This window comes from Cupressus sempervirens, chromosome 3 (assembly GCF_028749045.1).
Source record: "Cupressus sempervirens isolate cs-2001-9-10 chromosome 3, ASM2874904v1, whole genome shotgun sequence".
Taxonomy (NCBI): Eukaryota; Viridiplantae; Streptophyta; class Pinopsida; order Cupressales; family Cupressaceae; genus Cupressus; species Cupressus sempervirens.
In genome coordinates, this window is record NC_143120.1 from 442489100 (window position 1) to 442508623 (window position 19524).

Consider the following 19524-nt stretch of genomic DNA (forward strand, 5'->3'; position numbering starts at 1 on the left):
GTGAATACTCTCTTTAACCTTGTCACTTGGTTTAGCTTGTATAGCTTAATACATTACAATATTACATGATTGTAAAATAATCAAGTCAACATGAAATTCTCATTGTCCAACTCATTCAAATGCCCATTGAATATTATGCTTATCAACTCTATCTTCAACATATTTTCTTCAAATCCTCTTCATCAATCAAATTGATATAGCACTCTACTGAGTTGGCATAATGTCTAAGCAACTAAGACTTGACATGAATGACAACATAATAAATAATATAACTCTCTTACATACATTTGTAGCATCATTAATTACATTATTAGTTGGGGCTAACAATCTCCCACTTTGGCATTGATGAAAATACATAACATATAATTTTGCATTAAACATTACACAAGATAATCAAATGTATGCATTGAAAATAATACAACTTTGTAGTTTTGTTTCTTCATCAATAGGTTCTATGTAACTTGGTCTATATCTTCAACAACTTCAATCATCAAAAAAATTTCTCACCCATAGGATATGATCTTTCTTCTATTCAACTTCACTTTGATTTTACTCTCCCTTTCCATAAATTTTTTTTGATAATTTTCATCTTCATCCTTTTGACAACAACAACTCTTTTCCTTCTGATATTATCCTTTAGTGATTCTCTCCCTCTTTGATGATTGTCTTAATATTTTATTAATTCTCTCCCTCTTTGACAATAATGCCAAAGATCATTATAAGTTCCAATATGAAACTCATAAAACCTCGTAGTTATCCTTGTACCTTGCATATATAATATATATCAGTTTCATCATAGTCTTCTTCACAACTTCATAATTTTTCCTAAAGTGTGAAATCTTTTCATAAACTCCATAAAGATATTTATGTTCATCTACAAATTGATGTAGCATGCATCTCCACCTAGTAGATTTTGGATAGGGGCACGACCCCAAATTTACCTCTCAGATACTCAAAGTAGCCTTAGGCATTGTTTTAGTAAATATGCATGCAATTTTTTCTTTAGATTTCACATATTCAATCCTTACTTTTTTCTCTTGTACTTTCTCCCTCAAGTAATGATACTTGGTTGATATGTGCTTCTTCTTTTTGCATGCATCACCAGATTCTTTGATATATTTATTGCACTAGTCTTATCACACTTAATAGAAACATGCTTGGTTACCTCTTCATGCATACCTTCCAACAATTGCTTAATCCACACAATATTTGAAAATTTGATTGCAACAAAAGAATACTCAACTTTAATAATGGGTTTGGAAATACAACTATGTTTCTTACTTGTCCATTTTATCAACTTTTCTCCGGGTAAAAGCACAAACCTGTGTCACCTTTTATAAAGAAAAGTGATATCAGAATGTGACAGTTCAACATTAATGACCAAAAAAATGGTATTTGCATTTAAAATATGAAGATGATGTAAACTGATGAAATGTGTAGAATTGTATGAATCTTATGCCTATAATTTTAAATATTTTTTTGACTAACAATTTATTCATTTTATTTTATTTTGAAGTCCCTTTTTTAACTGTAAAAAATATAGGATGTAGTTCCCGTCAAACAAGTATGTGCAAATCATCTTTTTTTGTTATGATTTGAAAATATTTTATAGATGACATGTATAGATAGTGCACAAAAAAAGAAATAATTATTTTTGATGTATACTTTCTTTGTTATAAGTACTCAAGTTCGACCTTGTTAGAATCCAACAATTTTTTCCTCCCATCAAAACGTCCCTATCAAATCTATACCTTCTTGAAAAAAAATTACATATTCATGAAGAGGATTCTCTCCTCTAGTGATAAATATATTTTTTTTCATTTTTTCAGAGAGCATCTTCTTAAATGTTGAAATATTGACTTATAATATTTTTAGATTATAACATATTATAACTAATCAAAACACTCAAAAATTTATATAATGATGATATTGAATATGAAATCTATAAAAGGGGTTTTTTTTTAAATTTTTTAAATTGAGTTTTGATAGAGAAATGAGATTTGACCAAAACAGGTTTTTGTATCACAAACGGTGACACAGATCTATGCTTTTACCCCTCCTAAAAAGAAATCTCCACCACCTATTATTTTTCTATCATCCATATTACTAGCCCAATTAACATTAGTAAAGACTTAAAGATTAAATTCATCATCTTGTTTGTACCATAGGCCATAATCTTCAGTTCCTTTTAGATATATGAATATCCTCTAGACAAAATTCATTTGTGTCTCCTTAAGATTAGAGGAGAACCTCACAACTATTCCAAAACGGTGTGCAATATATGGTCTATTATGCACAACATAATGTAGTTTACCAAATAGAGATTTGTATTGTGTTTCATTTACCTCTCTAGTAGTGTTTTCCTTTGATAGTTTAACTCTAGTCACCATAGTTGTATCGACTAGCTTAGACTCATCCATCCCAAAAGTCTTCAAGATGTCTTTCACATACTTAGATTGAGTCATATATATACCTTTCCTTGTTTGATGAACTTGTAATAAAATTAAATTTTATCTCACCAAACATTGAAATATCAAATTCTATACTCATTTGGTCAACAAATGTCTTACATTACATGTTGAATTTTCTCCAAATATAATGTCATGAACAAATATCTTAGCAAATTAGAGCTATCAAGGAAAACTTCAAGTCTCATAGAAAATTGAGTGATGAAATTATAATCAATAATCCTATGAAGACTAAAGGCTATAAAACCAAAATTGATGATCAAAGACAAAATGTTAAATGGGAATCTCCACCTATGGTTTCGATTAAAGGTAATTTTGATGGTGTTGCTAAAGGTAATCCTAGTAAAGCTAGTTGTGGAGGGGTTTTGAGGGACCATACTAGTAGAATTGTCGATGTTATTGCCATTCCTATAGGGATATCTACTAGCCATAAAGTAGAGGCTACAACTGCTTTGTATACTATGAGGTTGGCAATGGGTTCTAGTTATTGAAATCTTCAGTTGAAAGGTGATTCGCTCAACATTATTAATATTCTTAATAAAAAGAGCATGGGTGCTTGGACTATTGAGGGAAGCATAATGGAAATTAAAAATCTTATTAATAAATTTGATAATGTTTTATTTTCTCATTTTTTTGGGAGGATAATTTATTTATTGATTGAATTTCCAACCAAGCTATCTATAGGGAAAGTAAGTTGAGGTGGCAAGCTAGCCTATGCAAGGAAGTGGAGCTAACGATGATAGCTAGTTATGAGAAGACACAAGCTAGAGAAGGAAAAGTTTCCTAAGATTGCAAAGTTTATTAAGGGGAGTGATGGGTTTACAAAGGACAGTATGAGTTTCCCTAGAAAGTACTGTGGTGCTATTCTGACTTGCATTCGACATGTATGTAAGGTTAATAGCTCCTCAGTAATCATAAAAAATTTACTCTCTTTTTTGGTTTCCATTTCTCAGGTGAATTGTAGGGGCAAACAAGATTTCAAGATGGGAGGGAACCTAGAAAGAAAGAATCGAGCAATTACAGGTGATGGAAGGCAAATGCTTTTGTGTGGGAGATTTTGTGGAAGGGGAAAGTAATGAATTACATTGAAAGAATCCATGGATATAAACCTTACATTACAAAGACCTTTTTAAAAATTGGTTTGAAGAAAGGGTCACTTTGCATGGGTTTATGGTGAACTTGAGTGAAGAACTCATTTTTGAGCTTATGAGGCTTCCTGTGGAAGGGATAAAATTCAATAAGGAGACTAGTATCTCAAACATGGATTTTAAGAAATTCCCAAAGAGGAAGCTAAAGAGAAAAAATTGGAAAAATGGTGACTTCTATGACCTTAGAAAAATTAAGGTCATTTGGAGGGACATGTCATGTATTTGTGAGTATTTTATTCTTGACGGGAGGGCAAAGAGAGTCCATAAATTTCACTTTGTTTTCCTAAATCATTTTACACATAAAGATAGGATCTCCTTACCATTTTATATGAAGTATTCTCTTCTTCAAAGCTGCTATGCTCATAGGAAGAAATATTCCTATCCTATGCTTCACGAAAGTTTAATATTACTTATAGAAAAAATTTGTAAAAGAAAGGCCAATAAGCCCCTTCTAGATTTGGAGAAGGGGAAAGTATCTGGAAATGATCCTCATTCTAATAGAATTAAGGTTTAAATTGAGATGGGTTCTATTGATAGCAAGATGGGTTCTACTGATAGCAAGAGTACAAAAAAGGTTTTTGAATGGGAGAGGAATAAGAAAAATGTGGAGGAAATCATAGAATGTAAGAATTATGACAATGATGACAAGACAAAAATGGGGGAACTTAGTTCCAACCTAGATGGATATTTTGGGAGCAAAGGCATGTCAACTGGCAGAGATAATGTGGAGGGTAGCAAGGATAGAATTACTAATTTTAATGTTGGTCAGAAGCCCTCGAGGAGGATGAAGAGAAATAAAGTGCTCAACCTTCCCACCCAAACAGGAATGCCAGTTAGGAGAAAATGGACAAGGATACTGGCAATGAAATTGAGGATAAAGACCCTACTACTAAAGACAAAAGCCTAAGTAAAGAGGAAAAAGAGGAGAGGATAGAGAAGCAAGATATCAATATTGATATCCAGATCAATATAGTTACTATTGCTATTGATTCTAAGATTAGGGTTGTTGTAGATGGTAGGGATGAATCTCATGAAGAAAAATTATCCTTTCTTCAAACTTCTAAAATTAATGTGGAGGCTTCCATTCAGGGTGACTCTTGGATTTACAATGAAATTATGGTATTTAAGAAGAAAATGGGAGATATGCAAAAAGATCTCAATGATGAATGCACCAGGAGAGCTTAAATGGAAATACAAATTGGTAACATCCCTGCAAAGCTCAAGGAATATGAGAAGCTCCATTACTTAATTATGGAAAGTGGTCAAAGAATGGAATAGGTCACTTGTAGTCTATGTGTAGTGGTAATTAGTCTAGGTAAGAAGAGAAATGAGGAGATAACGTCTCTAGGTAATGTTGGGATGGGGCGTCTAGGAGGACCTAGTAAGAGAACTAGGTAGGACAAGAGGAAAAAGATCACTAAGGCTCTTGAGACTCTTGTTTTAGCTTCAGCTAATATTATCCAAAGTACTATAGAAGTAGGTAAATAGGTGGTGAATATCATCAAAGAGCTATTATTGGTGTTGGTTGTGGGAGCTAGTGTGTTGGTTGCTGGTCCATGTGGATTTACTAGTTTTTCTTTTTATTTTCCAGCTTGTTTAAAACTCTAAGTTCTAGGTCCTTGTAAAACCTAGTTGCTTTTTTATGGTTTAAACTTTTGGTTTCAGGTCCCTATAAAACTTAGTTTCTTTGTTTAAAACTTTAGATTTCAGGTCCTTGTAAAACCTGGTGGTTCTTAATGTTTATCTTCAGTTTTTTGTAAAGGATTTTGGGTCCCTTAAAAACTTTTTTTTACCTTAATCTAAAACAAATATCTTAGTGATCAACACCATATTATCAGATTCACATTTCAAATATAATTTTCTCACTTGTTCTAGCAAATTCAATATTAATCAAATAGGAAAGTAACCTTTCATACCATGCTCTTACTGCTTGTTTCAATCCATAAAATGCCTTGTTCAATTTGCAAACCATGTCCCTCTAATCAAGTTCAATGAATTCTTTAGGTTGTTCATTATTGACTTTATTTTCAAGCATTCAATTCATAATTGCAGATTTGACATCCATTTGATAAAATATAAACAACTTGTATGTATCATAGGATAACAATGTTCTTACACCTTCCAATCTAGCCATAGGTGATAAAATATCACCATTATCTATTCCTTCTTCTTGTGCATAACCTTTTCAAACCAGTCTTGCCTTGTTTTTTACCACTTCTCCATTTTTATTCAACTTATTCTTGAAAATATATTTTGTTCCAATCACATTCTTGTCAGTGGATCTTGATACTAATGTCCATGTATTTTTCTTCTCTATCTGCTCAATCTCTTCATTCATAGAATTTATCCAATCCTCATTTTCTAATGATGCCTTTATAGTTATTGGTTCAAAATCAATAATCAAATAGGCATTATCTCTTAGCTTACTTCTTTTATGTACTTTGTCACTTTTGTCTCCAATAATTTATTTAGGGGAATGATTATTTCTCACACATTGGCCAATATAGGTTTATTTCTTTGACTTTCATTAATTTCTCTACTCAGTAGGGATTCAACTTTTTGCTTAAGTTGCATTGTCTAGTGCTTGGGTAAAGTATTATGTCACTTAGGTGATATTATCTAGTGCTTGGTTGTTCTCTGTTGTAACTTGGGTAGTGTGTCTAGTGCCTCTTTATACACATAGACAAACTTGTTATAATCTTTAGGTTCTTTCTTGTTTTCCACATTGTTCATATCTGCAAAATCATCAATCCTTACATTTGCACTTTAAATCATCTTGTTAGTAGTTTTGTTCAAAAATTTATAAGATTTCCTCTTAGATAAATTGTGAAGGAACATATCTTCATCTCATTTAAAATAAAATTTACCATCCATTGCATTTGTGTGAATATAACACCCACTTCCAAAGATTTTTAAAGAACTTACATTCGATGTATGACCATACCAAAGTTCATTGGGTGTCATATTTGTTCTTTTCTTTAATTGAACTCAATTAAGAGTATAAATAGTAGTGATAATTGATTCTCTCCAACATATCTAAGAAACCTCATTTTCAATCATCAGTATTCTTGCACATTCCAAAATTGATATATTTCTTTTCTCAACAATATCATTCTATTGTGGTGTCCTTGGTGCAAATAATTTTCTCTTAATACCATTCTTAGTACAAACATTACTGAATTCAACAAACATAAACTCACCACCTCTATTAGATCTTTAAACATTTCAAAGATTACTAGTTTCTTTCTCAACTCTAGCTTTATAATATTGAACATATAAAAAGCATGTGATTTCACCTTCATGAACAAAACAATCATCATTCTAGAGTAGTCATCAATAAACAATATGAAATATTTGTCACCATAATAACTGTCAACACCTATTGGTCCACATAGATCAGTATGCACTAATTCCAAGATATCATTTGAAGTGTGTGTTTTTCTTGAAAAACTTTTTTTTTCTTACTAAGATGATATTCTTTACACAACATTCTCAAGATTTTGCAAATTAGGTAAGCCTCTAACTCTTTTCTTTCCATTGACCTTAGGGTATAATTTAGTGGCTAATATTCGTAAATTGGCTAATTTTAGAATTTTTTGGCTAGTATTTTGGCTAATAATTTAAGATTTGATACAACCTAAATCGCCATAGTTTTATAAAATTCAATTCTAGAATATTTAAAATTGTTCAATAATTTATTTTATTGAAAAATTTAAACTCAAATATTTGCCACAATATTCGTTACATGAATAGATTTAAGTAACCTAAATATAATATATTATTGGAGAAATAAAATTGAACTGACCAATAATTATCATAATTATTAGTTAATTTAGGGATACATCACCAATATTTATTATTCACTATTGATTTAAAGTATATGTAACGATTCTCATAACATTCCACAAGGTAAAAAAATGTTCAATTTTGATTTGTAATATTCCATGGTGATTAATGAACTTCCTATTATTACTGAGATTCGTCAATATTTTATACAAAAAAAATTATGATTCAAAAATAATCGCCAAAATTAATCATATTTAGAATAAAAATTTGAGAGTTTCGCCAATATAAATAATTTTGTTTTTTCAAAATAATGAAATATTCGCCAATATTTTATATCTTTTTTTGGAGGTGGCTTTCTTAAAGTTTACCTGATTGACCTTCACCATGTTCTCAAAGTTTACAAGACATAACTTTTTATCCCACAACCATACATCCTCAACTTTAGCAAATAAGCATGTCTTAACAGTAGGAACAAGATTAATTAATTTACCTTTTTTTTTCTTCCAACTTCCAATCAAATTTCCCTTATCATCAAAGATTTTGACTTTTCTTTCATGACATTACAACTTGTGACATGAATTATTCAACTGAGCAACACTCAAAATATTATACTTTAGTCTTTCTACCCTATAAACATCATCATATTTGATCTTACCATTCAACATTAGTGATCATTTACCTTTTACCAAACATGGAACATCATTACCTAGCTTAACAATTCCACCATCATCAATTTCTTCAAATTTATCAAACTTACTTACATCACCAGTCATGTGATGCAAGCATCTAGTATCTATAATCCATGAATCAATCTTGCTAAATTGTGAAATAAGAGACTTATAAATGACCTATAAATACCACTAATTGATGTTACCATATAGGATTTCATAGAATTGTTAGGTCCACTTGGTTAAGATATTTTTATGCTACAATAATTAAGAAGTAACAATAAAAATGATATATTAGTTTCAAAACTACCTTTCTTATTCATATATCCTTTCTTCTTGGTCTCTTTTTTATCTCTATCCTCTGATCTCTTACTTTGTTGATTCACACCTTCTCTCTTTTACTTTCTTTCAATTCTTCTCAGTTCACCTAGATTGTCTTTTATCTACAACAACTTTTCACTTTGATCTTCTTCCTCCAACAATTTCACCAATGATCAACATCCAAATAGCATCATTAGCAACATAATCAATAGCCAAAAAAAATTTGCAACTTCTCCTTAAATAGTTGTCTTTCTGCTTCAAAATTCTTCCAATTATTACCACTACATCATGATTGTCAATCTAAAATTTATACCAAATGCATGAATCTAGACACTCAAAAAATAGAACTTCCATAGAATTTTTTGTCCATCCTTATCCTTATTCAATTTCCATCATTAGATCTTCCTTGCATTTTCCCAGTCATGTATCATGTAACAAAATTTTTCTCGTGCCTTTCAAATTCTTGAACATTCTTAAACTCCATCAAAATTTTGCCTTTGATTCTATCTTTTCAAACTTGTTCTTCTTACTTTTACTTGGTGAACATAATATTTCACTTGGGTAATATAACAATCAATTAATAATCTTTATTATATCATGCTTAAAATCAGACAACATGATAGTGATCTTTAATCTTTAAAAACTAGTACAACTAGAATTCCCCATGTTTGAGTGGTATCCTTTGACTTTATTTACAATAGCTTTAGAGTAATTCAAGAAAATATTATTTATCTCATCTCAAGAAAATTGTGTAATATCTCCTCCTACTATAAGGTCCAATGCTTCAATAAATCCCCAATTTACTCCTCTTAAGGAAGCATATATTTTGTGATTCCTCATTGAGATCATGTTGAGTATTCTTTTGTAAGATAAAAAAGTACCTTGATATGATTATTCCATAATTTTATCCTCATTTTGTGTCATTTTAAAAAGAGCATCTCCTCTCAAATCATTTCCTCTACAATATCATTTGTACTTGTTTAAGAAAAAAGCTTCCATCATCCCAGTCATTGACATTACCCCCCTAATACCATAAACCATCGTAATGTCGACTCTTCAAGAGTTGTAGGTAGATAATTTAGGTCTATGGGAATTTTTAGTGTAGTCATAGATTCTCCAAAGGATGTCAAACACTAAAAGTCTTAGGTATAAGGATCCTCTATTTCTAAGTCATAAAATTTCAAAAGGGATGAAGGTGGTATTTTCTTGAGGTTTTTATGAACATGTTGATCAATTACGATAAATAGAATGGTGGGAGATACTATTTTTGGTGGATGACCTAGTGGGATTCTTGGTCAATATATGACTAGGGATTACCTACTATCAACTTATTCCTAGTTGAGTAGATGATGGAGGATTAATGTATAGGTTTTCCAAGATTTCAACAAAAATATCCAGGTTAATAGGTTCATCAAAGATGTTCATGCCAAAAGATCATTCTTCTAATGATGGCGAGGAAGTCAGTAAGTATTAAGAAACATCAACATAAATTTTTTATTCTTATTCTTCCTTCTAAGAAAATATTTTGTTAGTCTGAATAGGCACTGGGAGGGGGAAGGGGGGTGTGAATTAATCCAATGATAAATCTGATAATTAAACTTAATAGTATAGGAGAAACATAGGGTAGCTAAAAAATCCTAAACCAAATTTTGGCTTGATGATTCTTGTAAAATTTAAAGATGTACTAAAGGTTCTTAGGATTGCCCAAGTGTGTAGTTGTGTGCTTGTGGTTTGTTTTAGAAGCTAGAACTAAGTTCGGTACTTGCCAAGGTGGCCAAATAGGGCTTATGGGTCAAAGGGTTGGCCTAAGTGGATTTTTTTTTGATTTGAGTCTAAAATTACTTATAATATATTGGTACATCATGTTTCAACTTGGGTTGACAATAAAATATTCAAAATTAAAAAGTTGCCAAAGTTGTCAATCACAACTTTTCAATTTTTACAACATTGTGACAACTTTTTGTAATTTTTGAAAAAACATAGCTAGGAGCTTATTCATGCATAAGAATCAGTTTGAATAGGAGGAATGGGTTCTTTTCAGCCCTCTAGACTCATTTTGGATGGTTGGTTGTACAAAACTAAGAAACTGAATATAAGGATTCCCAAATTTTTAGCAGAGTCATACTTGCAATTTGGAAATCTATGTTCTAATGGATTGAATTTCAAGTCTTTTTGGTGTGAATAGTTTTTTTAATTTATTTTCCATATTTTTACATATTTTTGAGGTCATTAGTAAAGTTTTGGCGTGCATGATAAAATTCTTTTGGTTTAGTACTAGTCTGGCCTATATAGAGTGAACTAACTCCTACTAAATTTTCCACTGTTGAATTTGTATAGCTCTTGGAAGAATGATAGTAGGAAGGGTGATGAGCCTATAAAATTTCATATTTATATTCATTTATTATAACACTTTACCCATCGTTTCAATATATTCTCAATCCATTTCCATACATTAACTTGATTTATGAAACATTAACTATGATAAATGTTTTATTGATTAGCATTTGCATGTGTAGCTAGTTGATGCTAGATTGTGATGATTTATTATTATAAGTGGTTATTATTAAAATATAATTATCTTGAGGTGATTAAAATATTTTTTTTGCGGTATTTGAGTCATTCGTGCATTTGGAAAAAAGGAGAAGCAAGTTGACTCTTATCAATATTCAACAGTTGCAGGAAATGCAAAAAAGGTCAAAAGTCAGTTTTAGAAAAATAGGCATATATCAATCAATTCTTAATAAAATTAAGAATTTATTATGGATTTGGAAAGCTGAAAAAAATGTCCACAAACCCTTTTGAGAGTTTGAGTTGGTTTAGAACAGTTAATCAGCACCACGGATCAGAAGTTGACTAAGTAAAAGGTGGTACATTTTCAGGCAACATAAAACCACTTTCAGTAAAATGGCCATAAGTTCCACATTTCTTAATGAAATATAAATTTTAAAAATTATTTGGAAAGATAAAAGGAGAATAATAACATGGTAAAGGTGTTTTATCTAATTCATAATAATGATGGAGATACATGCATTTGAGTGGACTACTAAAAATGTGGAACATAAAATCAGCACAATAGTCATTAGTTTTGTAATAAATATCTTCCTTGTTTAAAGGAATGATGAGACACTTGTTAGATGTTTTTTATATATTCAATAATCTTATATATTCAAAACTGTAATCAAACATTTGATATGCAAACATAAATAGAGATATAGACAGATTAGATAATATACAGTTCTTGCAGCCATTACTGTGCAGTTTTCTCAAAGTTTCTTGCAGCCATTACTGTGTATTTAGATTTATTTCTAGCATTGTTATAGTTTTTATTTTTCAATTATAGAATATCTTAGAGATTTTTATAGTGCATATAATTTTCAAACTTGTTTCAAGTTTACGTCCTCAGGTTGACAATTTAAATGAACCTTCTCTATGAGAAAGATAACTACTCATTTTGGATGTTGAATGCATGAGTTGTGTTTCTAAAACCAAGTTATTGATCTAATTTAGAAGCCAACAAAGGGTTTAAGTTTCTATTTTCTTTATTGGAGTAAAAAAGATGTAGTTTGTTAATTTTTGTGTGATTCCCTAGGCGAGACAGAATGAATCCTTGCTAGGTGCCAGTCACATATATTTTCTTAATACATGTAGGGGTGGAAGCAAGGTTACAAAATATTGTTTTATGAGGATAGGGAATCACCCAAATATTATTCATGTGGAAGGCCAATTGGATTTGAATCAATTTAGTAAGGTTTTCAAACAAAAACATCTAGTTGATAATTGAAAACCTTAAGACCCTTATAAACACTCACTTTCCAATTAGGGCATGTCCAAATAGGGCCACAATTTGAGACCAATAAAATCTTATAAGGGATCCAAAAGGGTATTTATAGTATTGATTTCCTTAAGGAATTATTTTAATGGTTTAAAAGATAGGCCCTAAAAAGCCAATTAAGAGGCCTAATTGAGGGCTAAAAGACTAATAGGCCTAGAAAGGGACAATTTGTGAGATCAGTAACAAAATGAACATTAGAAAGGATAAAATTTATTCTTAGGGAAGTGTATGAGGTTGGGTTGATCACCTCTCCACCCCTGGAATTTCCATCTTGTATGAGGTGGAGGTTTTTCTAAGTTAAGAGTTCAAAAGAATAAGAGGAGAGGAAGTAGAATACCTAGAAAGTAGAGAGAAGAAGCCTCTATTAGGCATTGGGAAAGGTCTTAAGGATCATTACAAGCATTAAGAAACCTTAGTTGAATGAGATGGGGAATAGAATGGTAAATTTCTAAGTGATTTCTATCAAATTGGTATTAGAGAAAGGTTGATTTGGGAAAGGTTGAAGGTACATATTAGAAATAGAATTCATAGGTTAGTGTGTGATGGTGACAAATATAGAGCTAGCCAATAAAGTGAAGGATCAAGAAGATGAGAACAGACAATTGAGAGACAAGCTTGTAGAGTTAGAGGAAAATCTTGGAGAGGTAGCTAGAAAAAAAAAGGAAGTGACAAGCAAGCAGGAGAAAGAAAAGCTCAAGGAGGTGTCTTGGGAGGATGAAATACATGAACTTGATCCATTATTGGAGGTGTAACCTTTTCTCAAGGCTATTTAATCCTAAAGTGGGAAAGCTCTTGAATGAGTTTCATTATTTTCTAGAAAAAAGGAAGCAGAACTTGTCATGGAATGTATTAAATGAATGGAGAACCACTTTGAATGTGAAAATTTGAGAAAGGTCCAAAAGATTAAGATGGAGAAAGCAAGGATGAGAGAAGTTTCATTAACCTAGTGGAATTTCATACAACATAAGAGAGAAAAAGAAGGGAAAATCCCTATAACTAGTTGGAAATGCATAGTATCTAAAATCAAAGAGACCTACCTCCCTAAAGATAATGAAATATAGTTGCATATGAAAAGACCAAATTTGAAACAAAAAAATGAATATGTGACCTCAATAATTGAGGAATTTCAAAGATATGCCTAAGGGAAAATGTGAATGAAGAGGAAAGTATCAAAGTGGCTATGTACATCAAATTCTTAAGGTGTAATATACAATAGGATTTGAATTTGTGGAGTCCCAACACAGTCCATAAATGTTACTGGTTTGCCCTTAAGTTAGAGAAAAATCTTAAGAAGAAGCATGAATCTAATACTAGAGGAAGGGGAAGATGTAGAAATGAAAAAGATAATAGAGGGAACTTTGGAGGAAGAGGATCAAAATCAAGGACTCAAGGAGAGTCTAAACTCACATAATGGAGTGGGGAAACTAGTCAAAAGGGTGATCATCACAAAGGTAGAGTTTCAAGTGGAAACTTTGGAGGTAGGTCTAGTGGGCAAGGAAGAGGTCCTTCTTATTTTTCTACCATGAAGTGTTACACTTGCAATCAATACATGGAGGGGAGAAGAGGGTTACTTATGACCAAAAAGAAGCATCAAGTAAGAAATAAAGTGAGGCACCCTTAGATTCATAGGTAGGGGAAAACCTAATGATTAGGAGGGCATTGATCAAATAACTCATAAAAGAAGAACTGATCCAAAGGAGGACATTGATCAAGATCAAATGCAAGATTTCCAATAAGGTATGTAAAGTCATAACTAATTCTAGATCTATTGACAATCTTATTTTTGATGAAGTAGTAACTAAGTTAAAGTTGAAAAGAATTCCCCATATTAATCCCTATAAGGTCACATGGTTAAAGAAACATTAATGTGTACTAGTCAATAAAAAAACTTGGGCAGACTTTAGCAAAGGGAGATATAAGGATAGGGTATTGTGTGATGTACTACCCATGGATTCTTGTAACCTATTATTGGGAAGTCCATGTTAGTTTGATAGGGAAGCCATGCATGTAATGCCCCACTCAAAGATCCTTGGAAACAAGGATGAAATACAAGCAACATAAATTTTTTTAAACAAGTGTAAGAGCCCAAAGCAACTATCATACACAGATCATAAAGATTGCAATGGAAGACTGACACACAATCCAACACTAATGGATCTCCAAATGCCACTACTACCAAAACCATAGATGAGAAAGCATAAGAGATCAACCAAGCTAAAAGATCAAAGTAAACTCCTAAAAAATTGGCTAAGTCTAAATTCTGAAGCCCTGAAATTTCCTATAATGTTTATCTTAGCCTGTAGAGGTCTAAAACCCATCTCAAATGAATCGTCACATATATTAAAATATATCTTAAGTACATTAACTTATAATTAAATGATATATTTTAAACCCTAAAAGACTACAACAGAAAGATGAAAAATTGGATTATAATAGAAACAACCAGGACCCAAAATGTGACACCATAGGGTTGAAGAACACTAAAGAGGGCATCCAAATCAACTCTCAAAAAGTTTGGACCAGACCAGAAAGTGCCTACTACTTTCCTGTGCTGGTTTTTACAAAAACCATGCGATACTTTAATACAGCACAGAAAAGTATCATGCTAAATTTCTAAAGAAGGAGGGTGACATTTTCAAGGACTGGATGATACTTCTCCCAAAGGTGTGCAACACATTACGAGTATCATATGAAATTTCTTACAAGGAGGTGCAATACTTTCCAGTATCATGTGATATTTCTCCAAAAGGCATGCGATAGAATTAGGGGACACACAATACAGTTTCAATGGGCATGCAATACATTTTTGTGTCACACCATGCTGATAAAAGGTCACCCAAGGAACTCAAGAAAACACTTAAGGACAACCAACAGACTAAAATTGAGTTTAGAACCTCCACACTAGGGCGTACCGAATTCACATTTTGAGGCAAGAACCCTCAAATCAAATAAGGAAATATAGAAAGAACAAAATCTAACCATCTAACAGATAAGAGAAAAAGTACAGAAGAAACATCACAGTGAACTAAAGCAACATCACAATGACTAAAATAACATTGCAATGTACAAAACAACCAAACCAAGTGTTGGTTCCCAAAACCATAGATTGGAATCCTACGAGCCTTGCCTGCTCAATGCTGGGATATCCAACTAGTTAAGGCCAACTTGGCGGAACTGAACAACACGGTCCAAGTTCCCTGCACTTTTGGCTCTGCAAGACCTAGGCGAGTATACCTAATCCTAGACGAAATGCTTAGATCCAAGATACTTAAAATAGATCAATTAGAAAGCAAATACAATAAAAGTTTCCCAAATGGCAAGAACTATAGGAAAACTTTAAACTTGTGATTTATGAATTGGGAACAAAAGTAAATGATTGAAGTAATGTTTAAATAAAGAATAAATATAGATTAATGAAATAGATGAATATATTAATTCCCTTAAGGCAAGAAATGAAACATTTGCCAGCATATGGATTATGAATTAAGAAAAACAGACCAGTGCTTAATCAGATGGGCAATAGAGTCAATATTATTAGTTGAAATGTACAACTTTATAAAGTTTAATATATTAAAATATAAACAATTTTAACAATTCAAATGCGATGAATCAATTATATAAATGCAATTTTAAATGACTCTAAAATGCACTTTAACTCCTGTGGAGACAAATTAGATGTAAATACAGAAACAATAAAATATTTCACAATATTTACGTTTATCAAATTTAAAATGCAATAATGATCCAATCCACTTATCTAAATATTAAAATATTTATAGAAAATAAATTTAAAAAATTTACAAAGGACACAACTTAATAATAATTTAAAACTCCAAAATATAAAATAAATAATAATGCCAAAAATAAAATCACAATAGAGACATTCCTTATAGAAGATCCATCTTGCAAACATATCCGAACCACACAAAATCCAATTGCTAACTCAAATCCACAGGCTTAGTTCAAAAGCCCATTTCTCCACCAATTGGTAAAATATAATATATCATAATGTATATAATAGGTAAAAATTAATAATATCAATATGTCTCTCAAGTCTCTACTTTACATCTCATATTTATAGATTTCCAAAGGACGTGGGGCCTCTCTTAAAAACATCGTGCCCTTTAATAACAAGAAACTAATCACTTTGCTTTTATAAGCTTCAAACATAAGCTTTACCCTATAATCAATATTTAATTAATGACATATTACTACCAAATCAAATGGTGGAAGCTTATGAACCAAAATATTTATTGAACTCATAGTATTGTCGAATGTATGGCCTTAGGATCATTCTCCAAAATTGCATAGGGCTTTCCTCCACTAGGTGTGTATGGTGCTCCATGATCATTTCCCAATTCCTAGCGGCTCTTTCATCCAAACGTGCATTCACCTACAAGAACAAAAAAAACACAGTGTTAGAACAAGCAAATATATTTTTATATTCCTCTTTCCAAAATCCAAATAAGGGGATGCATTTTGGTGACCATATTTTCCTCCGTTACTGACTTGAAGCACTTCATAGACTGCCGCAACCATAATATTAATTCATGGTATTCCTTAAACTAACATGGCTTTTATCCAGTATTTAAGAAATCTCAATCGATCTGAAGCTATCAGCAATCCAAGATTACTTGCTCCAATCGCAATTTTCTGGAGAAAAATCAAACATAAGGCCTAAAAACACTCGTAATCCATCATTCAAAAATCTAATGATCTCATCACAGAAATAGGGTGAATGGTGGAGACACCTCACTGAAGACCTGGTATTATTTGTGGCTACATATTTTGTCCAAACTGCTTCTTTGTGCTTAGTAAAAAGGTTTGTCTCTCCTGACCTTTACAACTCTCTGCAAATTTGCTAGAGTGATTGTAGTTGCGCTCTTCCTTGATTGCCCTTATTTGAATTAGATGGTTTAGGAACAAGGTGAAGCCTGTTAGCACAAGGTCGGTAATAGCTTCACAATACTAAGATGGAGTTGGCACAATGACAAGTAATATCTCTCCAGTCAAAAAGAGCTCCCAAGGCACCCATAACCGCAATAGAATCCCTCTGAAGATCTCTTCCATTGCTTCTTTTCATTTCCAATTTTTCTATTATCACTAAGTATAAACCATTTCCTTTTAACATGTTTAACTAGGATGGGAATTAGTGCTCATACCTTTATTCATTCCTCATCAACATCTGGAAACCATACTTAGCATTGCAAGCTATTTTAGAAAAGAAACACCTTAAATCGATACTATTGTCCTAATGATCCTATAGCATAAGGTAAGTTTTGATACCATAACCCTTTTTTATATAAGCATTTTTTTTTTGTCTTACATGATCAATACTCCAATCAGATCACTACATCTAAATAAAAGACTTTTGATTCTCCAACAATTACCTGTCATAGGAACTCTAAAAAAAACCCATTTATTACTCCATTCATTTGCAGTGACTTTGACTACTATTTTATATCATTAACACTTTCATATTGATTGGTAGCAAAAGTCAAAAAGTATCACTAAAGGTGCTCAGAATATACAACTATCCAGAGTTCAATATGCTTCATATCTTTTCTCTTAGCAAACTTTTGCCTTTGGTTGCCATTTAAATTGTTCCCATATGGACATCAAAAATTGGATTAATGATCTAGGCAAGTTTTCAGTCCTGACTTTGTTAACCATAAACATATGTTAAAATCTCCCTAAACTAATGAACAGACATGTTGCATCAAATTTACATTAGCACTTATCCTTTTAACTTCAATATTTGATCAAGGAGCTCTCTATCTTTATGTAACTTCATCAGCTTGTGAACATGATGATCATCATCTTCATATGTATTATAGAAATGGACTGCATTCACATGCTCATTCTAAGCTCACAACATTTTAACTTCTCTCTCAAAGTCTTTAATATCATTAGGCAGTAATCATATACAGCTTCATACTCTTAATCATGGAGGTTGATACTCATAAAATATCCTCAAATGGATGCCTAAAATTTTAAATTTTAGGTCAGCATCAGTGGCTCTTGCTGGGGACGTATGCTTCCTGTGAGCATAGCGAGATCCTAGTTGTCTCTGGAGGAGCAGATCAAGCATCCATGTTGAGCATAGTGTACAGTGAAATTGGGTGGCCCCTAGCCACCCCAAAAAATGAACTTTGACTCTTTCCTCTGTCGAACACCCGATTTTGATCCTGTAACACCTTTGAAGTCCTGAATATGATATCATATCTTTTGTTAGTTAAATCTAATCTGTTAGCAGATAAAAGACAATCATTACATGACATGTACCTTTCTTGTTCAAAATCAAAATTTTCATTTTTCTTATTCAATCCAAACATTTGATCTCTTACTTCATTGATTTGATCAATATACGTGGAAGAAAAATCTTCAAAAGAAAGATAATGAAAACTTGAAAGCAATTTCTTAAGAATATTATTTATAAATGTTATCACATGGTATTCAAGGATACTTACCTTGGTGTGCTGCTCATTCTTCTTACCTATATTAAATGTGCCACAATCATGAGCGATATTTACCTACTCTTCTTTATTAATGCAATCCTTGGTATTTGACTTTTGTTTAACCTTTGATAAATCTTCAGGTACACTGTAATTCATGCTGAATAAAAAATCCTTATGTATTTGATCTGTCGTAGAAAATATTGATTCAGTTTTATTAAGAATCTAATTAGGTAGGATATTTGTAGAACTTTCAGCACCAATTTGAACCACATCCTCCTTATTCAATTGCATCTCATTCTCACATTCTAAATGCAAATATTGATCATAAAATGGATTGGAAAATGGCTCTTCCTCTAAATATATTGCTCCACATATGCTATGATTTTTATTATTTTTATAATCATTCTTAGGCATATCATCATTGTGCTAATTTATTTGATCTAAAAACTCTTCTTCCAACAATGGACTCAAGAAGGCAACCTCGGGAATATCCTCAAGAGAACCTTCATTAGAAACTTCTTCATGCTGTCCTACTTCTCTTTCACAAAGTATTATGTTGATATTCTCCATTATTTCATTGCATAAGAGATCTGAAGTGATTTTGTAATCCTGCCTAGATGCATCTTCTTCTTCATGTATGCTCATATTGTCTTCAAAATCTAAAAATGTAAAAGGGCCATAGTCTTCATTCCCTTCTATTAATTCATATATAGAATCTGAAAATTCTTTGAAATTGTAATCGAATAGATCCTTTTCTATACTTAAATCATAATGCACATCTTCAACCAATATGCTATCCGCTTGAGAACTATATGCTTCTTCTAGCTCGTTGGATTCCTCCTC